This window comes from Chiloscyllium plagiosum, chromosome 4 (genome assembly GCF_004010195.1).
Source record: "Chiloscyllium plagiosum isolate BGI_BamShark_2017 chromosome 4, ASM401019v2, whole genome shotgun sequence".
In the NCBI taxonomy this organism is placed as follows: domain Eukaryota; kingdom Metazoa; phylum Chordata; class Chondrichthyes; order Orectolobiformes; family Hemiscylliidae; genus Chiloscyllium; species Chiloscyllium plagiosum.
Window position 1 is genome coordinate 62368412 of NC_057713.1, and position 16275 is coordinate 62384686.

General features: G+C 39.2%; 1 protein-coding gene across 6 annotated transcripts in view; it reads left to right on the forward strand.

Moving 5' to 3' along the window:
• The window catches only part of sntg1 (syntrophin, gamma 1), a 517427-nt gene that overhangs the window by 332758 nt on the left and 168394 nt on the right, over positions 1 to 16275 (forward strand). The gene's annotated exons all lie outside the window — the stretch shown is intronic.

Sequence of the window (16275 nt, forward strand, 5' to 3'; positions counted from 1 at the left end):
ATGAAAATGAATTGCCCAGAATTTGATGTAATACTCCAGATGTGACTGAAACAGTGTTTTATGGACATTAACTGTAAATTCCTTAATTTGTACTAGAACATAGATGAATACAGCGCAGTACAGGCCCTTTGGCCCTCGATGTTGCGCCGATCCAAGCCCACCTAACCTACACTAGCCCACTATCCTCCATATGCCTATCCAATGCCCGCTTAAATGCCCATAAAGAGGGAGAGTCCACCACTGCTACTGGCCGGGCATTCCACCAGTGCCTGCACATCCTTCCTATAGTATGGCGACCAAAACTGCACACAATATTCCAGATGCGGCCGCACCAGAGTCTTATACAACTGCATCATGACCTCCGGACTCCGGAACTCAATTCCTCTACCTATAAAAGCCAGTACGCCATATGCCTTCCTCACCGCACTATTTACCTGGGTGGCAACTTTCAGAGATCTGTGTACATGGACACCAAGATCCCTCTGCTCATCCACACTACCAAGTATCCGACCATTAGCCCAGTACCCCATCTTTTTGTTATTCTTCCCAAAGTGAATCACCTCACACTTAGCTACATTGAATTCCATTTGCCACCTTTCTGCCCAGCTCTGCAGCTTCTCTATATCCTGCTGTAACCTGCCACATCCTTCCTCACTGTCAGCAACTCCTCCGACTTTCGTATCATCCGCAAACTTGCTTACCCAACCTTCTAACCCCTCTTCCAGGTCATTTATAAAAATGACAAACAGCAATGGTCCCAAAACAGATCCTTGCGGAACACCGCTAGTGACGGCACTCCATGAAGAAACTTTGCCATCAACTACTACCCTCTGTCTTCTTCCAGCCAGCCAATTCCTAATCCAAACTTCCAACTCACCCTCCATGCCATACCTCCGTATTTTTTGCAGTGGTCTACCATGGGGAACCTTATCAAACGCCTTACTAAAATTCATATATACCACATCTACCGCTTTCCCCTCATCAACCTCCTTTGTCACCTTTTCAAAGAATTCAATAAGGTTTGTGAGGCACGACCTGCCCTTCACAAAACTATGCTGACTATCCTTGATCACATTATTCCTATCCAGATGTTCATAAATCCCATCCCTTACAATTCTCTCTCAGACTTTGCCCGCAACACTAGTGAGACTCACCGGCCTATAGTTACTAGGGTTATCCCTACTCACCTTCTTGAACAAGGGAACCACATTTGCTATCCTCCAGTCTTCTGGCACTACTCCTGTAGACAATGAGGACATAAAAATCAAGACAAATGGCTCTGCAATCTCCTTCCTTGCTTCCCAGAGAATCTATACATTTATAAAGTGCAGCATCCTTATTATCGATTGTTTTCCCAACTTGCTCTGTCACACTTAACATTTTGTGCAAATATTCCCCAATATCCTTTTTAGATTACTGACAGTGTGGAAACAGGCCCTTCGGCCCAACAAGTCCACACCGACCCTCCGAAGAGCAACCCATCCAGACCCATTCCCCTAACTAATGCACCTAACACTACGGGCAATTTAGCATGGCCAATTCACCTGACCTACACATCTTTGGACTGTGGGAGGAAACCGGAGCACCCGAAGTAAACCCACGCAGACACGGGGAGAATGTGCAAACTCCACGCAGGCAGTTGCCCAAGGCGGGAATTGAACCCGGCTGCCTGGTACTGTGAGGCAGCAGTGCTAACCACTGAGCCACCGTGCTGCCCAACATTTAAATTGCATCCTGTATTTTCTTTGCCTTTCTTTGTTCCTCCTGCCAAAATGTGCCTTCAGACTTCTCCATGTTAAATTTCATTTGTCAAATATTTCACTATTCACTATGTTCATTTCAATAACAGGTTATCTTCCCTAAAGGACATTCATGAAATTCATTCCATTAGCCTGTCTTTGCCCTCTTGTACCTATTACTATTCTCCTCACAGTTCATAATCCTTCATTTTTGTGACTCCTAAAAATTTTTGTAATAGCTCTAGTTCAGGTCATTACGAAATATCAAGAAAAGCAGTGGGTTATAACAATTCCTGTGTAACTCATTATCTCCCATTCTCCAGTTTAAGATTGAGAGCACCACAGACAAGAAAGTGTATGAGATTATGTTGAGCTGTAAATAATTAATTAAACCTATTTAGAATATAAACTAGATTATTTAATTCATTTGAAAACTAAAAATTAAATCAATTTCATCAAATACATAATCTTTAAAGTATTTAATGTATTATGTTTCCTACATTGCATGTTGCATTAGTTATGATGTGATTACAGTCAATTTTTACTTAAAACGATGTAAGGGAATAAAGTTAACTAAACAAAGAGATAATGACAGTAATGGGCATGAAATTCTTAATCAAACTAAAACCAGAGATTTGTAGATAAAAATGAGTTAAGTAGAACTTTTTCTAAACCTAGTTTTTTATTTAAAGTTTAAAATTGAATATTCTAAGTTGAGACAGAGAGCCCAGAGGTGAGGAAAGATTAGAGCCAGACATTCATTTTGAAGTGGGGTATCAGCAGTTGGCTTTGTGGCACTGCCTCTGTCTTGTTTTCACCTCATGTATAGTGAAGACGGTCTGGAGACTGTCATTTCCTGAAGAAGGCCTAAGTTGATAACAGAGTAGGGTAAATGCTGAAGTGAGCAGCTTAGAAGTCCATCTTATTGGCTGGACATTGCCCCCGTTCTCAACATGGTTATTAGCTTCGCTAACCTTTATCCCCACAATCCCTCACACCCCTCAGCTCAATGCATACCCCAACCTCCCACCTTATGTACTGTTCTAGTCAAGAAGCAATTAACACTATATTAACACTGGAACATCTTTAAAATGCTCATGAAATGTTAAAAATATGCCTAACACATATTCAAAATTCACTTTAATGAAGGTTTCCTTCTTGCAATCTCAGAAAAAAGTGTCAATAAATGTAATTATTAATACTTCCCCCTTATTCATTAATGGAATATTGGCATCATGTGAAAGGCCAACATTTATTGATCATCCTGAATTGCTTTTGTACTGTGTAGTTTTTCAGACAGAAGCCAAACATATTTAAGACGAGTCAGGGCAGGTAGGGTCAAAGTAGAGAACAAGGTAGGACTGATAAACTAAACTGCATTTATTTCAATGCAAGAGGCCTAACAGGGAAGGCAGATGAACTCAGGGCATGGTTAGGAACATGGGACTGGGAGATCATAGCAATTACAGAAACATGGCTCAGGGATGGGCAGGACTGGCAGCTTAATGTTCCAGGATACAAATGCTACAGGAAGGATAGAAAGGGAGGCAAGAGAGGAGGAGGAGTGGCATTTTTGATAAGGGATAGCATAACAGCTGTGCTGAGGGAGGATATTCCTGGAAATACATCCAGGGAAGTTATTTGGGTGGAACTGAGAAATAAGAAAGGGATGATCACCTTATTGGATTGTATTATAGACCCCCTGATAGTCAGAGGGAAATTGAGAAACAAATTTGTAAGGAGATCTCAGTTATCTGTGAGAATAATAGGGTGGTTATAGTACGGGATTTTAACTTTCCAGACATAGACTGGGACTGCCATAGTGTGAACGGTTTAGATGGAGAGGAATTTGTTAAGAGCCAGACATTCATTTTAAAGTCGGGTATCAGCATTGGCTTTGTGGCCCTGCCTCTGTCTTGGCAGTGCCTACCCATCTTATTTTCATCTCATGTATAATTTTCTCAAGAAAATTTTCTGATTCAGTAGAGAAGGTGCAAACCTTGACCTATTCTTGGGAAATAAGGCAGGTGACTGAGGTGTCAGTGGGGGAGCACTTTGGGGCCAACGACCATAATTCTATTAATTCTAAAATAGTGATGGAAAAGGATAGACCAGATCTAAAAGTTGAAGTTCTAAATTGGAGGAAGGCTAATTTTGATGCTATTCGGCATGAACTTTCAAAAGCTGATTGGGGGCAAATGTTCACAGGTAAAGGGATGGCTGGAAAATGGGAAGCCTTCAGAAATGAGATAACACGAGTCCAGAGAAAGTATATTCCTGCTCGGGTGAAAAGAAAGGCTGGTAGGTATAGGGAATGCTGGATAACATTGAGGGTTTGGTTAAGAAAAAGAAGGAAGCATATGTCAGGTATAGATCAGATAGATCAAGTGAATCCTTAGAAGAGTATAAAGGCAGTAGGAGTATACTTAAGAGAAAAATCAGGAAGGCAAAAAGGGACATGAGATAGCTTTGGCAAATAGAGTTAAGTAGAATCCAAAGGGTTTTTACAAGTACATTAAGGACAAAAGTGTAACTAGGGAGAGAATAGGGCCCCTCAAAGATCAGCAAAGCGGCCTTTGTGTGGAGCCGCAGGAGATAGGGCACATACTAAATGAGTATTTTGCATCAGTATTTACTGTGGAAAAAGGACATGGTAGATATAGAATATAGGGAAATAGATGGTGACATCTTGAAAAATGTCCATATTACAGAGGAGGAAGTGCTGGATGTCTTGAAACACATTAAATTGGATAAATCCCCAGAAGCTGATCAGGTGTACTCTGGAACTCTGTAGGAAGCTAGAGAAGTGATTGCTGGTCCTCTTACTAAGATATTTGTATCATCGAGGTGCTGGAAGACTGGAGGTTGGCTAATGTGGTGCATCTGTTTAAGAAAGGTGGTAAGGACAAGCCAGGGAACTGTAGACCAGTGAGCCTGACATCAGTGGTGGGCAGGTTGTTGGAGGGAATCTTAAGGGACAGGATGTACATGTATTTGGAAAGGCAAGGACTGATTAGGGATAGTCAATACGGCTTTATGCGTGGGAAATCATGTCTCACAAACTTGATTGAGTTTTTTGAAAAAGTTACAAAGTAGATTGATGAGGGCAGATTGGTAGATGTAATCTATATTGTCTTCAGTAAGGCGTTCGACAAGGTTCTGCATGGGAGACTGGTTAGCAAGGTTAGATCTCGTGGAATACAGGGAGAACTCACCATTTGGATATGGAACTGACTCGAAGGTAGAAGACAGAGGATGGTGGTGGAGATTTGTTTTTAAGACTGGAGGCCTGTGAGCAGTGTAGTGCCACAAGGATCGGTGTTGGGTCCACTACTTTTCATCATTTATACAAATGATTTGCATGTGAGCATAAGAGGTACAGTTAGTAAGTTTGCAGATGACCCCAAAATTAGAGGTGTGGCGGACAGTGAAGAAGGTTACCTCAGATTACAATGGGATCTTGATCAGATGGGCCAATGGGCTGAGAAGTGACAGATGGGGTTTAATTTAGATAAATGTGAGGTGCTGCATTTTGCGAAAGCAAATCTTGGCAGGACTTATACACTTAATGGTAAGGTCCTTGGGAATGTTGCTGAACAAAGAGACCTTGGAGTGCAGGATCATAGCTCCGTGTAAGTCTAGTCGCAGGTAGGTAGGATAGTGAAGAAGGTGTTTGGTATGCTTTCCTTTATTGGTCAGAATATTGAATACAGGATTTGGGAGGTCATGTTGTGACTGTACAGTGGTTAGGCCACTGATGAAATATTGCGAGCAATTCTGGTCTCCTTCCTACCGGAAAGATGTTGTGAAATTTGAAAGGGTTCAGAAAAGATTTACAAGGATGTTGCCAAGGTTAGAGGATTTGAGCTATAGGGAGAGGTTGAACAGGCTGGAGCTGTTTTCCCTGGAGCGTCGGAGGCTGAGGGGTGACTTTACAAAGTCATGAGAGGCATGGATAGGATAAATAGAAAAAATCTTTTTCCTGGGGTGTGGGAGTCCAGTACTACAGGGCATAGCTTTAAGGTGGGAGGGGAAAGATATAAATGAGACCTAAGGGGCACCTTTTTCACGCCGAGGGTGGTACATGTATGGAATGAGCTGCCAGAGGAAGTGGTGGAGGCTGGTACAATTGCAACATTTAAAAGCCATATGAATGAGTATATGAATAGGAAGGGTTTGGAGGGATGTGGGACTAGATTGGGTTGGGATATCTGGTTGGCATGGACGAGTTGGACCGAAGAGTCTTTTTCCGTGCTGTACATCTCTGTGACTCTGACTGTAAGTGTGTCTGGAGTCACATTTGTATCAATTGAGGTAAGGATAGAATGTTTCCTTCTCTAAAGGGCACTAGTCAAATAAATATATTTTCATCTCAATTGGTTACTATTGCTATGATCACCATTATTGAATAGTTTTCAATGTTTCATTTTATTAATTTAATTTAAATTCCACCAGACATGTCCCAGGTACAATACCCTGATCTCTGGATTTTTAATCCAGTGATAAGTCACCATCTCCCCTTATGAATGTTAGCCTGAGAATTTTGAAATAACGTATGAATAACAATTATTTCTTACTTTGTCTGTTGCTCTCAATGTTTTCACATCTCCATCATTACAGTTTTATAGTTTAACTTTTGATTTCCTTGTCACTACTTTGTTCTTTCCAGCTCAATAATAATCGTTGTAGTTTTTTTTCCAGATCCTCAAAATCTCTTTTCCAGCTTGCTGGTTATATCTGTGCCTGGCCATTTGCCCAACAAACTATTCCCTTTCATTTTACAGATTCCTTTGTAGTCTACCTCTCCAGCTGGCTAATTTAACTTCTTGCTAATTCTTCCACACTCAATCCCTATCTTCGCTGAACTCGTTCAAAATCTTTTCTCTTAATCACGTCCTTCTTTTCACATCTGTTTCATGTCATTTTCTGTTTTTCCTTTTTATTCCTGTGTTCTCCTTTTTCATTGTTTGCCCTTGCAAGGATTCACCAAAGATCCTTAGACAACACCTCCCAAAGTCATGAGCATTACCATCTAGAAGGACACGGGCAGTGTATACATGGAAGCACCGCCACCTGCACATTCCCCTCCAAGCCACTCTCAGTTTTGCCTTGGAAGTATATCACTGTTCCTTCAGGGTCATGGTGACAAAATCCTGACAGCGTTGTGTATCTATTTATAGTACATGGGCTGCGGTGGTTCAAAAGGCAGATCACTGCCTCTTTCTCAATGACAACTCAGTACAGGCAATACATGTTGGCTGAGCCAGTGATTGGCACTTTGCATGAATGAATTTTTTTAAAAAAACATTGCTGATCAAACTCACCAACCGCTATCACAGGAAAACTATTGAAACTTAATTTTGTGGAATGTAACTTTCTCATCCAGCAATTATTTTCTTCATTTGATGCTTCCAGCACAAGGATTTTTTTTTAAACAAAAGGATAAATTTCTGAAAGCAAAGTAAAGAAATAAATGAATTATAGATGTGTAAACATAGGAAGCAGATCCTAGTAGGTGTGCAATAATACCCTATACAAACGTGCAGGCAAGGAACAGCAGTAGGCATTCAACCCTCAAGCCTGTTCCACCATGTAATAAGATTATGGCTGAAATGTTTGTGACCTCGATCCACACCTCTGCCTATCTCTGATAATCTTGTGACCTTGATCCACACCTCTGCCTATCTCTGATAATCTTTCATTCTGTTTCTAACAAGAATCTATCAACCTCAGCCTTTAAAATATCTAAGTACTCTGCTTCTATCATCACTTCAGAAAGAGAGTTCAAAAGATTTGTGAGCCTCAGAGATAAAAATGTTTGTTTCTTTTCTACTTTAAATGGGTGACCTTGATTTTTAAACTGTGATTCAGTTCTAGATTCTCCATTAAGTGAACAAAAATCACTCCACATCTGTGTTATACCCACATGCTGGATGAGATTCCTCAAGTGTTACAGTTATATATGAGATACTTAGGCTAAAAGTACCTAATGAACTTTTCTGGGTATGTTAAAAAAACGATTACAAGAAAGCATGCACACCTTACTGTAAAGCAAATTTATTAGCTTAATTTAAAGATGTAATCAAACTAATGAGTGAATTTAGATTAGATTATCTACAGTGTGGAAACAGGCCACTCAGCCCAACAAGTCCACACCAACCCTCCGAAGATTAACCCAACCAGACCCATTTCCTCTCTCTAATGCACCTAACACTACAGGCAGTTTAGCATGACCTATTCACCTAACCTGCACATCTTTGGATTGTGGGAGGAAACCGGAGCACCCAGATGAAATCCACTCAGACATGGGGAGAATGTGCAAACTCCACACAGACAGTCAACTGAGGTGGGTTTCAAACCCAGGTCCCTGGCACTGTGATGCAGCAGTGTTAACCACTGATCCACAGTGCTGCCCCAGTATCTATTAGCTTAACTGATATAATATAATCTACTTTAGATATGTGCAAACTAATGAATGAACCTATTAACTTCAACTCCGTTAGACACAGTTAAAAATCACACAACATCAGGTTATAGTCCAACAGGAATCTTTGGAAGTATTAGCTTGCAGAGTACTGCTCCTTCATCAGGTTGCTAGTAGGACAGGAGCATAAGACACAGAATGTATAGCACAAGATTATAGTGTCATGCAACTGATACGATATATTGTACAAACCTAGATTGCAGTTAAGTCTTGCATCTTTTAGAATGGGTGCAGGTTTTGATTCATTAATATGTAAATCCCAGAACTTCTTTCAAGTCACATTCCTGAGATAACTTAAGTTTTTATAAAAAGTAGTGGCATCTCAGCTCAGACAATGCATTAGAGGTGTGAGGTTAGCATCTGTCTGTATTCCAATCTTGAGTCACACTAGTTCTTTTTTTCAAAGTAGGAATTTATAAAATGTCACATGGATTGACTGCCTGCAGATTCTGTGCTTTTTGAGCAAAATAGAATATATTTGCAAATACAATTCTGCAAATGCAAACTCACCCAATAAATTTATATGTCTGTGTGCATGCATGAGAGGAAGAGCTACCTGATGGAGGAGCAGCAGCTAAACTTCCAAATAAACCTGTTGGACTATAACCTGATATTGTGTAATTTTTAACTTTGTCCACCCCAGTCCAATACCAGCACCTCATCATCATCCTTTAGAGATGTTGAATAACAAGTCTCACTGCCTTTTGCTGATCAGGATCCTGCTTTACGATGTCTAGTTTGCAGAACTCAGGGTTCCTGGCAATGGCTACGACCCAGTCCAAAGGTGAAGTGTAACCACGTCCCTGATATTAGTACTATTCTGGTTATGTGCTTTGTCACCACTTTTGTAGTGCTTTCAGTACTTTTCCAAACATTCCATTCTGCAGACAATAAGTTGAAAATGTCATCCATGTGGCCCATATCACCTACATTAAAGAATGGTTCTCTAAGACAATCAAGCTTATGCAGATTGTCAAAAGGCCAAAATAAGCTGTTTTTGCACTTGTCTCCAATTACTCATTGGCATGCCTAATTAACCCTTATGGATTAACCCATAGTGGTCAGGTTTGAAGACATAATTTTCTAAGTTTATCAGTACAGATACTCCAAATCATTAAACCCTAAGTAAGAAGGGATGAACTGGCTCCACATTTTTATTAATTCCCTCTCCTCCTCAGTTGATCACACCAACCTGTCAAGTTCAATTGAAGACAGTCCCTTCCCTTGTGGATATATTTTTACCAGACCTAAATGAACTTACATTTTTAAAGATAGCCAATTTAACCAGGCTTTGAGTTAACAAATAGTGAGTTTATTAATTACTAATCCTGAGATGAATTAGTAACTCAACACATATAGCAATCAACCACAGTGCACGCAAAGAGTCGTATTGGCATTGATTTTGGATAGTCAGATTCATAATCTGTAGTCTTGTAGATCGGATGCAACTGTATTCCAGCACTCAGGCTGACCAAGACTTCTTTTGTTGCTCTGCTAATGATGTCTAGTTTGCAGCATTGAGTTTGAAACAGTCTTCCTTTACCTGCAACACTGGGCTGACTGGAGGATAGTTCTTTGGCTATGACCTACACAGAATCAGACTTGGTGCATTTCCAACAGCATACTGTTGGAAATTGTTTTATTTAAACCTTTGTCTTCTTAAGAGTCATATCAGATTTTAAATATTATTTTTATTTCTCCCTCCTTAGATGCTGCCAAACATGCTGAGTTTCTCAAGACTTTCTGTTTTTATTGGAGATCTCCAGCATCCGCAGTTATTTTCCTTTTATTCCAGAGGAAATAGTTTCTCTCCGCCAACCAATCAGATGGTTTGATTAACTTAAACACCTCAAGTAAATCAGTCCCTTCTTTTTTTCAGATTCAAGAAATTACAAGGGTAGTTTGATGATGGTGAAAAACGCTTTTATCTTTATTCCTTCATGGGATGTGAGCATCACTGCTAAACCAGTTATTTGCTGCTCCTCGCTACTTGTCCTTGTTATAAACTGCAGCCAATTATGTGACATAGCTACACCTAGGAGTTTAAACCAGTGACAGTGAAGGAATGACAACATGGATGCCAGTCAGGATAGTGTGTGGCTCCAATGGAACTTGCAGGTGATGGTGTTTCCATGTGTTTGCTGTTCTTTATCCTTGGCATGCAGGTTTGGAAGGTTTGTCCAAAGGAGTCTTGGCAAAATATTGCAGGGCAACCTTTATGTAATACATACTGCTGTCACTATGCCTTGGTGTTGGAGAATGTGAATGTTCAAGGTGATAGGTAGAGTGCCAATAATGCAGACATTTTAGACTAGGATGGTGTTGAGCATTGGTGTGGCTCATCCATCCAGACAAGAGGTGTGTTTTCCATCACATTCCAGACTTGTATCAAGTAAATTGTAGCTAGGCTTTGGGGAGTCAGGAAATGAATTTCTTATTACAGATTTCCCAGCCTCTGACCTGCTCTTATAGCCATCCAGTTCTGTTTCTGATCAATAATGATCAGCAGAATGCAGTTGCTGGGGGATGCAACAACGATGAAGTCATTCAATATCAAGTGGAGATGTTTAGATTCTGTAATGTTGGAAGTGTCATTGCCTGGAACTTCTGTGGTTTGAAGATTATTATGTTTCAACCTAAGTTTGAATATTGTCAATCTCTATCTGTATATGGTGACCCTAATATTAAGGGTCTGCTTTCATATCTGAAGACTTGCAAATTATACTGAGCACTGAGGAGTCATCAGCGAACAGTCCCACTTTTGGTCTTATGATGGAGGGAAGATCATTGATGAAGCAGCTGAAGATTGTTGGGCATAAGAGTGTTATCCTGTTGAATTTCTGCAATGACATTTTATTCCTGAGATGATAGGCCTTCAGCAATTGGAACCATTTTCTCTGTTCTAGCATGACTGTAAGCTTCGAGAGAGGGTCACAGTCTATTCTACAGTGATTTCTATTGAATTCAGCTTTTCTAGGGGTCCTTGATTCGAAGTCAAATGCTGCTTTGACGTCAAACTTACCTTCCCACAATATTTAGCTTTTTGGTCCATGTTTGGACCAAGGCTGTAACAAGGTCAGGAGCAGTGTTGTGGAACCCAAAATTAATCTCAGTGAGCTGGTTATTATTCTTTAAGTACTATCAAAAACACTTTCCATCAGCTTGCTGATGACTTTTTGAAGCTGTTTGCTTTTTGTATAGCTTCATTAGTAAATTTTAAAAGAAATATGAAAAGGTTTCTAATGCAAGTTTCTAAATTTAAATGATCATATAGAAATTATCCCAACCACTGAAGTAGGGTTAATTCAAAAGTTAAGTAGCTTTGGCAGAGTATCCATGTGATTTTTGTCATGGTGTGGTATGTGGCTTAGTTGAATTTGTTCTACTTATGTGACCAAGACATACTCGAGCAATTTTCCATGTTTTCAGGTAGAGATTAATCCCATAGCTTTATCAGAACATTTTGATTAAGGGTATAGCTAGTCCTGGAGCAAATCTTCAGTACTAAATATATTTTATTTTTCTGTCTTGAGGATTCAAAATACATTTTCATACAGAAGTTCAATTTCAGCAAAAAAAAATCTTTCTTAATTGTGACCACAGACATTTTTTCTTGGTTCCGGAGAACTAAAACATAATCAGGGCTATTCAAAATCATAAGTTCCAAAACGTACATTCCTACAAGTCCAGTAAAACAATACAATACCACTATTTAGCAGAGAGCATCATAATCATTAACAGTTATTCAATATCATAATTTTTCAACAACCTGAATTTTCACTGGCAGAAAGCCAAAATGAAATGGAAGATTAAAATGCATTACATCCTGTTGTGGTTGATACAAAATATTATCACATTTATGTTCTATATAAAGAAAACAAATTAGAAGTCTAGAAATTGCTATATTTAGTAAGTTGCCTGGGGTTTGTCTCAGTTTATTGCATTGTTGGAAGATGTTTTCTTCTTCGGTTGTCCTCTTCAAAATACCTTTATTACTCCCTCGAGGGAATATTGCTTTGGTTTGTGTTTTCTAATATTAGTGCAAAGCTAAACATCAGCATAAAGCATTTAACACACTTTATGCATGAGCATATTTTTCCATTTTTTAAATGGAAAATAATGTCAATTCCAATGTGAAAATGGAAAATAAATTTAATCTCTCCTTTTCTCAGCTACTCCCTGATATCTGCACCATAACAGAAGTGAAATTGGTAACATCTTATTTTTTTCCAGAAGTCTGCTTTTTGTTAAGTCCATGCAAGTCACTTTTTAAGGAAAAACTGAGTAACTGTGACCAAATTTCTATTCAATGTGATTATTCTTCCCATGTAATTGCCACATTAACGAGTTCTGTATTGTCAATGGATAATGGATTGAGGAGATTAAAATCTAAGCACCATCTGAGCACCATTGAAATTTTACAGTAAGTTGCATTGAGCTCAGGGAGTGCAGGTACCACAGTGATATTGTCCCTACCTCTGAACCAGGAGTCCTATCTGCTCCAGAGGTATGTAATAACATCACTGAACAGGCTGATCAAAAAATATCTTTTGCACTGGGCTCATTGCTGTTTAACTAAGTAGCACTAACTAAACAGAATTAACCATTTAAAAGTTCCAGTGTGCTGCTCGGCTGAATATTACTTTTCCCTCCATGCAAACAGAAAGCTGAAGTGTGAGATCTTTAATGAATCTTTAACAGTGCACAAGAGGTCAGACATACTTAGGTGGTTAATTTAAATGTAGCCTCAATCGCACAGGGCTGTACTCCCAATGCAGTGTTGCGTTGACTGTGAATGCAGATCACAGAATTGGACCTGTAGTTTTAAATGAACTTTATGCAATGCCCATCTTAATGAACAGATTAAACAGGAATGTTTTTTTTTACCAGAAATACACTTTATAAATCAATACACATTGCAGAAGTGTTCGCTGCTTTTGTATAATTAATAGTAATGTGTTATTTGGTTCTGATTTCAATAATGAAGGGGTTGATTACACTTATTAAAAGCAAGTGCTTTCTTTCTTATGTTATGATTCTATAAGGCAACCCTTCAAGATCTGGACTCATCCTTACCGCTGAATCATGATGTTCAAATTCACAATTACTAATGTACTACAGAGAAATGTTCTCGAGAATAGAATTAATACCAACGGCTCTATTTGATAGCCAATGTTACTATTATATCACTTCTGGGATGCAAATGAGCATTGTTGCCCTAATTCTGTTGCTTTGGTTGATAGAATCTTATAGGATGAATTCATACAACAAACGTTATATTTGACATTTACATTTTTGTGCCCCTAATATTAAGGGATATTGGTCTATGAGAATGAAAAAAAATTCAATTCAGCCCTCAAGGTCAGCATGAAGTACTTCCAGGTCACGGTTAAATTTCAATTATAGTTCCATCCTAAAACTGTTCTTGAGCCCAAAACTCTGAAAAAATATTCCTAGAACATCAAGACACCACTTGTCACATAGTTAGTCCTGTCTGAGTAAATTTGCCAATCAATGGTAGGTTAGGAACATTTTTATACTGTGGTGTCTTATACATTAGCAACTGAATTAAGACTTCCCAATATCATTTTATATATGACCCTTAAGTCCAACAAAGATACTTGTATTTTTGAGTCTGAATTGGACTCACACCCAGGTTATGTTGCTCTAACTCATTCCAAAACTTCAGAATTACCAAAATCAAAGATAACAAGATTAACACCCTGTTTCTAAAAATGGAAAATAACATCAATCAGAAAGGGCATTGACCTGAAAATTTTACTGTGTTTCTGTCTGCCAGACTTGTTGATTATCTTCATCATTTTGGTTTTTATTTCAGATTTCTAGTATCCATAATCTTTAACTTTTTATAATTAGATTTATTTTGCATTTAAATGATCATGACTATATTGTGTTTAGATATTTAGTCAAAATGTAGATATTTACATCAGTGATACAACACAACACAAAACAGTTTGCACTAGGATGCAAAATAGTCTACACTAGGAATATAAAAGAAATTTGATTATTCATTGTTGTATATGGGTCTGAAAGGGCTAACACTGAGGAGTGCCATTGCATCATCTATTATTATATATTAAATGAATCCCTACAGTATGGAAACAAGCCATTTGGCCCAACACATCCACACTGACACTCCGAACAGTATCCTACCCAGATCCATTCCCCTACCCTATTACTCGCCATTTTCCCCTGACTAACGCACCTGGCCTACACATCCCTGAACACTGTAGGCAATTTAGCATGGCCAGTTCACTTAACCTGCACATCTTTGGATTGTGGGAGGAAACTGGAGCACGTGAAGGAAACCCATGCAAAACATGGGGAGAATGTGACAGTCACCCGAGGTTGGAATCTAACCTGGGTCCCTGGCACAGTGAGGCATCAGTGCTAATCACTGTGCCACCATGCTGCCATATGAATTTATGGGCAGAACAGCTTAGGAACATTCAGAAGTGGACTCAAGCATTTGATTCTTCTCAACATTTCCATAATAATGTATGACAGCTTATTGTAATCTGTTATAAGGTACTAATATGCAACATGTTGTTAATTACAAGAAAAACTTTTAATTAGACCAGGAAGTGGTTTTCATTTACCACAATTGACCAAGCAGCTCCTTTGGTCCTTTTGTATTTAAAGAGAGATGACGCAGCAATGTTCATCATCAACAGCAGGCCATAGAACATTCTGAGCTGACATGTCCATACAACTGCCATCTTCATCCATGAATTTTTATCCATTGAGATAGAGAAAATCGTTTTAGGGAAAAACTATGTATTTGAATTTCCTATACTTCAGGAAGTTTCAATTTAATGGTGTCCTTTGTTCCAGTGACTGGAATGGTGAGGCTGGTGGTTTATTACCTTCTCTTGAAGTAAGAATTGTGTGGCGCATACTTTGTCTTAGGACAATAATGTAAATTCCCATTCTACATCTCAGAGAATGGTGGATAATAGAGCTGAAACACATAAGGCTGACTTTTACAAAACATTGGCTATATCTGTTTTGGAGAGTGGAAGATTTCCCTCTGTCAACTGGGTGAGTTTTCTCACCCAGTTTTATGTTGCTGACCTCAATATGCGTCTACGGCACCCTTCTGCTGGGAGGTTCTGAGATTTTTGGCACTAAAACACTATTTAAAATTTGGTTACACCCCAGGCTAATCTCTGCCAGCCAGGATCCACCCAATACAGTGCATGTCTCAGGAGGGGAACAAAAAAGAAAAGGTTTTGAGGATCTTTGACTGGCAAGGCTAAAACTTCATTGCAAATAAAATCTCACCTTCGCAATGACCTACTGTTGGGAAATAAGGCAGGGCAGGTAACTGAGGTCTCAGTGGTGGAGCACTTCAGGTCCAGTGACCACAACTCTATTAGTTTTAAAATAATAGAGATGGAACTAATTAACAAATAAATAATGTTGGAAAAGGATAGACCAGATCTAAAAGTTGAAGTTCTAAATTGGAGGAAGGCTAATTGTGACGGTATTAGGCAAGAACTTTCAAAAACTGACTGGGAGGCAAATGTTCACAGGTAAAGGGATGGCTAGAAACTGGGAAGCCTTCAGAAATGACATAACGAGATTCCAGAGACAGTATGTTCCTGTTAGGATGAAAGGAAAGGCTGGTAGGTATAGGGAATGCTGGATGACTAAAGAAGTTGAGGGTTTGGTTCAGAAAAGGAAAGAAGCATATGTCAGGTATAGACAGGATAGATTGACCGAATCCTTAGAAGAGAATAAAGGCAGTGGAAGTATACATAAGAGGGAAATCAGGAGGGCAGAATGGGGACATGAGATAGCTTTGGCAAATAGGGTTAAGGAGAATCCAAAGGGTTTTTGCAAATACATTATGGACAAAAAAGTGACGAGGGAAAGAATAGGGCCCCTCAAAGATCAGCAAGGCAGCCTATGCGTGGAGCCAAAGGAAATTCTGAGGGACTGGATTTACACATATTTGGAAAGGCAAGGACTGATTAGGGATAGTCAGCATGGCTTTGAGATTAGATTAGATTAGATTAGATTAGATTA